This window comes from Eurosta solidaginis, chromosome 1 (genome assembly GCF_040869045.1).
Source record: "Eurosta solidaginis isolate ZX-2024a chromosome 1, ASM4086904v1, whole genome shotgun sequence".
Taxonomy (NCBI): Eukaryota; Metazoa; Arthropoda; class Insecta; order Diptera; family Tephritidae; genus Eurosta; species Eurosta solidaginis.
This window is the reverse complement of record NC_090319.1, coordinates 244,693,281-244,699,985: the sequence shown is the minus strand read 5'-3', so window position 1 is coordinate 244,699,985 and position 6,705 is coordinate 244,693,281.

Below are 6,705 nucleotides of genomic sequence, written 5' to 3'. Positions count from 1 at the left end.
CTTCCAGGCCTAATAATAATAATACAACGTTAACAGAGTCAAACTAAATAAAACCGTTTAAAAAAATGTTAAAAATGTTCCCCAATGATTGAATACTTACCTTTGGAGAATTTAAAAATAACGAAAACATTTATTACCTGTACAAAAAAGAGCGTTGCAAACGCAGAAACCCTAATTTCAGAAATCAGAATTTTCTTGAAATAATAGCTTTATTTAGTTATAGTCATGACTAATACTTTCTTACACTTCTTTTTCCTTCTGTTTTTATTGCAGTAGCAATCAATGTTGCCAGAATTTACTACACAGCATATATGTTAAGTTGAATACACAATCTCGCAAAACAAAAAACAAAGTCAGTTCGAAATAGCTCACTTCTGAAAAGGAGAAAGAAAGTTCCGCAATTTTATGCCCAATATTCACAAAGTCAAAAATTTTAAAATAATTTGAAAATTAAAAAAAAAAATTTATTTAATAATTTGGGAAAAATTTTTTTAAACAACGTGACATCAGGACGGACAAGGCGACAGCTGTTTCGATTATACCTTGTAAATCTCTTCAAAGCCTTTTCTCCCGGGAGTGGGAGTCGAACTCGCACTCCTACGATAGTTGAAATGGTTATAAACGCATTCAGCTACGTCATGCCTGTTGTAAAGTTTTTCCCAATTGCCTTCTTTTTGCATAGTTTTTTAATCTTTTACACATTGCATACTTCGTATGCAACTATGTGCCAAAGCTATGCTTGGTACGGCGGTTTTCAAAGAAACTTTGGTTTTGTTGCTGTTTTTGTTCTATTTATAGAACTACAACGAATTAACCAATTTTGTCTGTTTGTATGATTTTAATAATCGGGGATTGCCCATATTGCTTTTATAAATGTATGAAAACATTTATTTGAAGCAATTTTTTAATTTTATAATTTATTTAATAATTTGGGAAAAATATAAACAACGTGACATCAGGACGGACAGGCGACAGCTGTTTCATTTATACCTTGTAAATCTCTTCAAAGCCTTTTCTCCCGGGAGTGGGAGTCGAACTCGCACTCCTACGATAGTTGAAATGGTTATAAACGCATTCAGCTACGTCATGCCTGTTGTAAAGTTTTTCCCAATTGCCTTCTTTTTGCATATTTTAATCTTTTACACATTGCATACTTCGTATGCAATTATGTGTTAAAGCTATGCTTGGTACGGCGGTTTTCAAAGAAACTTTGGTTTTGTTGCTATTTTCGTTCTATTTATAGAACTACAACGAATTAACCAATTTTGTCTGTTTGTATGATTTTAATAATCGGGGATTGCCCATATTGCTTTTTTAAATGTATGAAAACATTTATTTGAAGCAATTTTTTAATTTTATAATTTATTTAATAATTTGGGAAAAATTTAAACAACGTGACATCAGGACGGACAAGGCGACAGCTGTTTTGTGAAAGGTGTTAATGAGTATTTTAAAAGGGCGTGGGCCTTAGTTCTATAGGTGGACGCCTTTTCGAGATATCGCCATAAAGGTGGACCAGGGGTGACTCTAGAATGTGTTTGTACGATATGGGTATCAAATTAAAGGTATTAATGAGGGTTTTAAAAGGGAATGGCCGTTAGTTGTATATGTGAAGGCGTTTTCGAGATATCGACCAAAATGTGGACCAGGGTGATCCAGAACATCATCTGTCGGGTACCGCTAATTTATTTATATATGTAATACCACGAACAGTATTCCTTCCAAGATTCCAAGGGCTTTTGATTTCGCCCTGCAAAACTTTTTCATTTTCTTCTACTTAATATGGTAGGTGTCACACCCATTTTACCAAGTTTTTTTCTAAAGTTATATTTTGCGTCAATAGACCAATACAATTACCATGTTTCATCCCTTTTTTCGTATTTGGTATATAATTATAGCATTTTTTCATTTGTCGTAATTTTCGATATCGAAAAAGTGGGCGTGGTCATAGTCGGATTTCGGCCATTTTTTACACCAATACGAAGTGAGTTCAGATAAGTACGTGATCTGAGTTTAGTAAAGATATATCGATTTTTGCTCAAGTTATCGTGTTAACGGCCGAGCGGAAGGACAGACGATCGACTGTGTATAAAAACTGGGCGTGGCTTCAACCGATTTCGCCCTTTTTCACAGAAAACAGTTATCGTCCTAGAATCTAAGCCTCTACCAAATTTCACAAGGATTGGTAAATTTTTGTTCGACTTATGGCATTAAAAGTATCCTAGACAAATTAAATGAAAAAGGGCGGAGCCACGCCCATTTTGAAATTTTCTTTTATTTTTGTATTTTGTTGCAACATAACATTACTGGAGTTGAATTTTGATATAATTTACTCATATACTGTAAAGATATTAACTTTTCTTTTAAAATTTGAATTTAAAAACATTTTTTTTTAAAAGTGGGCGTGGTCGTTTCCGATTTTGCTAAATTTTATTAAGCAGACATAAGCAGTGATAAGAGTAACGTTACTGCCAAATTTCATCATGATATCTTCAACGACTGCCAAATTACAACTTGCAAAACTTCTAAATTACCTTCTTTTAAAAGTGGGCGGTGCCACGCCCATTGTCCAAAGTTTTACTAGTTTTCTATTCTGCGTCATAAGTTCAACTCACCTACCAAGTTTCATCGCTTAATCCGTATTTGGTAATGAATTATCGCAATTTTTCGGTTTTTCGAAATTTTCGATATCAAAAAAGTGGGCGTGGTTATTGTCCGATATCGTTCATTTTAAATAGCGATCTGAGATGAGTGCCCAAGAACCTCTATACCAAATTTCATCAAGATAACTCAAAATTTACTCAAGTTATCGTGTTAACGGACAGACGGACGGACGGACATGGCTCAATCGAATTTTTTTCGATACTGATGATTTTGATATATGGATTTGATATATCTATCTCGATTCCTTTATACCTGTACAACCAACCATTATCCAATCAAAGTTAATATACTCTGTGAGCTCTGCTCAACTGAGTATAAAAATAAACTTTTGCACATTCTTCATTAATTTCATTGACTTGCATAGATATTTATTATTTAAACAGTCAGAAAAACAAACGCAGTCTTTAATTTTCAGTTAAAATATACTTAGATAAAAAAGAAACACACAAAACTCCAATAAATAATTAATTAAAATATAAATATTTCATTAATTTCAATACATTTTAGCTGAAAACATACCTACGTAGTAATTAAACATTATACAAATGCCACAGTTAGAGACTGCTTCGCAACTTCGCTCATCTTCTTCCCGGTGAAAACCGGAGCCTCAGCGTTAGCTCCCTTGAGTATCATCGATTAAGCTGGAGTCTATTTTTTATCTCCCTTGTGCCTTCTCAAGCCATTATTGTCTTCCTCTTCCTGTATTACAGCTTTTGAGGGACATGGCTTTCCAGTACTTATATTTCCCTCTTCGAACCGCTTCGCAAATTTTTAGGTTTGGTTTCTGTCATTCCGGCTAATTCACCTGCCGGTTCTTGGACTGGAGCGTTTACCCTCCCCCTTATGCCCCTTAAAAGCATGCTTGTCAGGTTCAGGCGATCGCTGCCTCTTGAATCTAGGGGTTTCTTCCTCACCGATGCGGTTGCAAAATTGAGGGTTGTTCGCAGCAAAGCTTTCGTCTGTGAATTGTCTTCGACATTATTCCACTGTCTCACGGATCCATGCCAAGCGATCGCTCTCATCGTTGGTTGGGTGAACCACTGGGCCCAAGCGCTGCATAATTCTTAATGCAGCCCGATATTTTGAGAGGGTTATCTTAACCTCCCTATCTCGTTGTTCTCTTAAAATTTTTGAGTTCATCTTGGTCGTACGACCACCTGTCCACAAGGCGGGCTCAGCGGTCTAATGTTAAAAATTGGGATAAAAACCGTGCTCCACAACAGAGCCCCTTGCTATGGTAAGGCCATCATTACTTCCCGAGGCGGCCCAGTATCGGGAAGGCTCCATTCAAATACAGCCGAATATATCCCCTGGCTGCTAATCGTCAAATAGGCACGGTCCGTATAACACCCTGGATTAGGGATTATAACACATAGGTTAGGTTAGGTTGAAGTGGCCGGTCCATGAAGACCTCACATAGACTGAATGAGTCCATTCAATAACATCGCCACAATCAACCAAGATGTTGCGTTTGTAAATATGAAGGAACTTGAGACGTGGCAATTGAAGTTTATTACGCCTTGCCCATTCACATACAAAATTTCGCGAAGCACTGGTATAAACATTATCCCCTTACAACAAAGATACTTGCTAACATATTTTGTGTCGTATTCATTTGTTATATTACAGTTTTTACCTGCGAAAAATGTTAGAAAATTTACCAACCAGTGGGAACAATAATTTCACTTGCAAAGTGTGTCAACACCCTTAACCAAAACAAATGTCACATTCTTCTTCTTATGCTTTGCTTGTAACAAAATTTGGGAGATGGCTACTTTTCAATATCAGATGGCGCCAGTGTCGCTCATTCTACCGTTCTCCATAAAAATGCGTGCAATCTACTCATAATGCATAAGCTTGTAAGCTAGACTCATCTATATGAAAAAGTGCTTATGTGTCGGGGCTTTTAGTCGCTCGCTATTTTGACGAATGTTATTGGCAAGCAACAAGCAAAGATCGTTTGTTATTTTTTTCAATGCGCACAAGCGAAAAATATTTAATGCTGACCAACCCTTTTGCGCAAATACAATGTATTTAATTGTATAAACCTTTTTCTTGTTGTTATTGTTGTTGTTGTAGCAGTGCTTCGCCCCATCCAATAGGTCTGACCAATCACAAATTGTCAACAATGTCCTCTAACGGGAGTCCGAGGAAGCTTGCTGTTTCAACAGGGGTGGACCATAATGAGAGAGGTGTTAGAGGTTGGTTCCACATTACAATTGAAGAGATGGTTGGTGTCATGTGGAGACACAATGCAAGCAGGGCATACATTTTGTATGTCGGGGTTGATTCTGGATAGGTAAGAGTTTAACCTGTTACATTATCCAGATCGAAGTTGTGCTAGAGTGACTCGCGTTTCCCTAGGGAGTGTGCGTTCCTCTTCCGAAAGTTTAGGGTATTGCTCTTAAGTACTGGATTCACCGGGCAATTCCTGACATAGAGGTCCGACGCCTATTTATGGGGTTCACCAAGGACTTGCTTATGTTTTTTGGCTTCATACGGCTGTGCTCTCAGGTGCCGTATTTTCTCATAGTGCTTACGGAGGTTACTCCTTAAGCTCCTGGGCGGTGTTGGCTCATCAATCAGATGTCTGTTGAGATGCCCAGGTTTCTGGGTTTTCAACAGAAACTGTTTGGTTAGCATTTCATTTCTTTCCCTTATTGGGAGTATTCTCACCTCATTATGTAGATGGTGTTCTGGGAACATAAGGAGACAACCCGTGGCGGTTCTGAGAGGAGTATTTTGGCAGGCCTGTAGCTTCTTCCAGTGGGTAATCTTTAGGCTTGGCGACCATATCGGGGACGCGTAGCATGCAATCGGCTGGCCAATTGCTTTGTAAGTGGTAATGAGCGTTTCTTTATCTTTTCCCCAAGTACTGCCAGCAAGAGATTTGAGGATTTTATTACGGCTCTGGATTTTCGGTACAATTGCGGCTGCATGCTCACCAAAATGTAGATCCTGATCGAACGTCACACCCAAGATTTTGTAGTGACATTGACGTGAACGTTCAAAATGGTCGACATTTGGGACGTCCATGTTGTAAATAAGGGCGCCGATGATTTAGTCGGTGATAATGTCAGGTTCCGCGAGGTGAAGAAACTGGAGAGATCAGGGAGGCAGCTGTTTATTCTGTTGCAAAACTCATCGATCTGTGGGCCTGGGCCTGGGCCTGTGACCATTATTGTGCAGTCATCGGCGTAGGAAACGATAGTAACTCCTTCTGGTGGCGAAGGTAGATTTGATATGCAGAAGTTAAACAAAAGTGGGGAGAGGACACCACCCTGTGCACCCCTTGTTTAACTCTCCTTGATTTAGATGTTTCGTTTCGAAATTTCACCGATGCCTGCCGTCCACCCAGATAATTTGCGGTCCACCTTTTAAGACTTGGGGGAAGGGTAGACCCCTCCAGGTCTTGCAGTAACGTGCCATGGTTGACCGTATCAAAAGCTTCTCCGGGTTTGATCTATTTAGGGTATTATTATTAAAAGCTTGAATTCGAGTAACAGGACCCTTCTTTCTTCGAACAGCACCCTGTGAAGGAGCTTCATCGATAACCGGCCTGATATCTTGTTCCGAGAAACTTCTCAATGAATGAGAATCGACTGTTCTCCTACATAAAGGACACGATTCATTTTCAGTCAACCAAATTGTAAGACATGACGCATAGAAGCCGTGCATACATGGCGTCGCTACAAAATTGAAATTGGTAGTTTCCTTATTGCAAATGGAACATATGTTTCCAAGGGCAGCAATATTTGCCAAATTCTCTTCACTATGTAGTACGGTCATTTTCCTTTCTTTTTTAATTGAAAAAAAAAATCTTTACATGAACAATATGCTTTATTAACTCTTGTAAGTGTACGTGAGTGGATGGATAAATATAACATAGATAGTATCATAACTGCATTGAATACGCATACTGAACGGACGAATTTAGAAATAGTGCAAACCGGATATAATTATGTTTTATTATTTCGTATCTATGCATTAAAATGAAACGCTTGAAGATTACGAAAAGCATAAAACATACTTACTATAAAC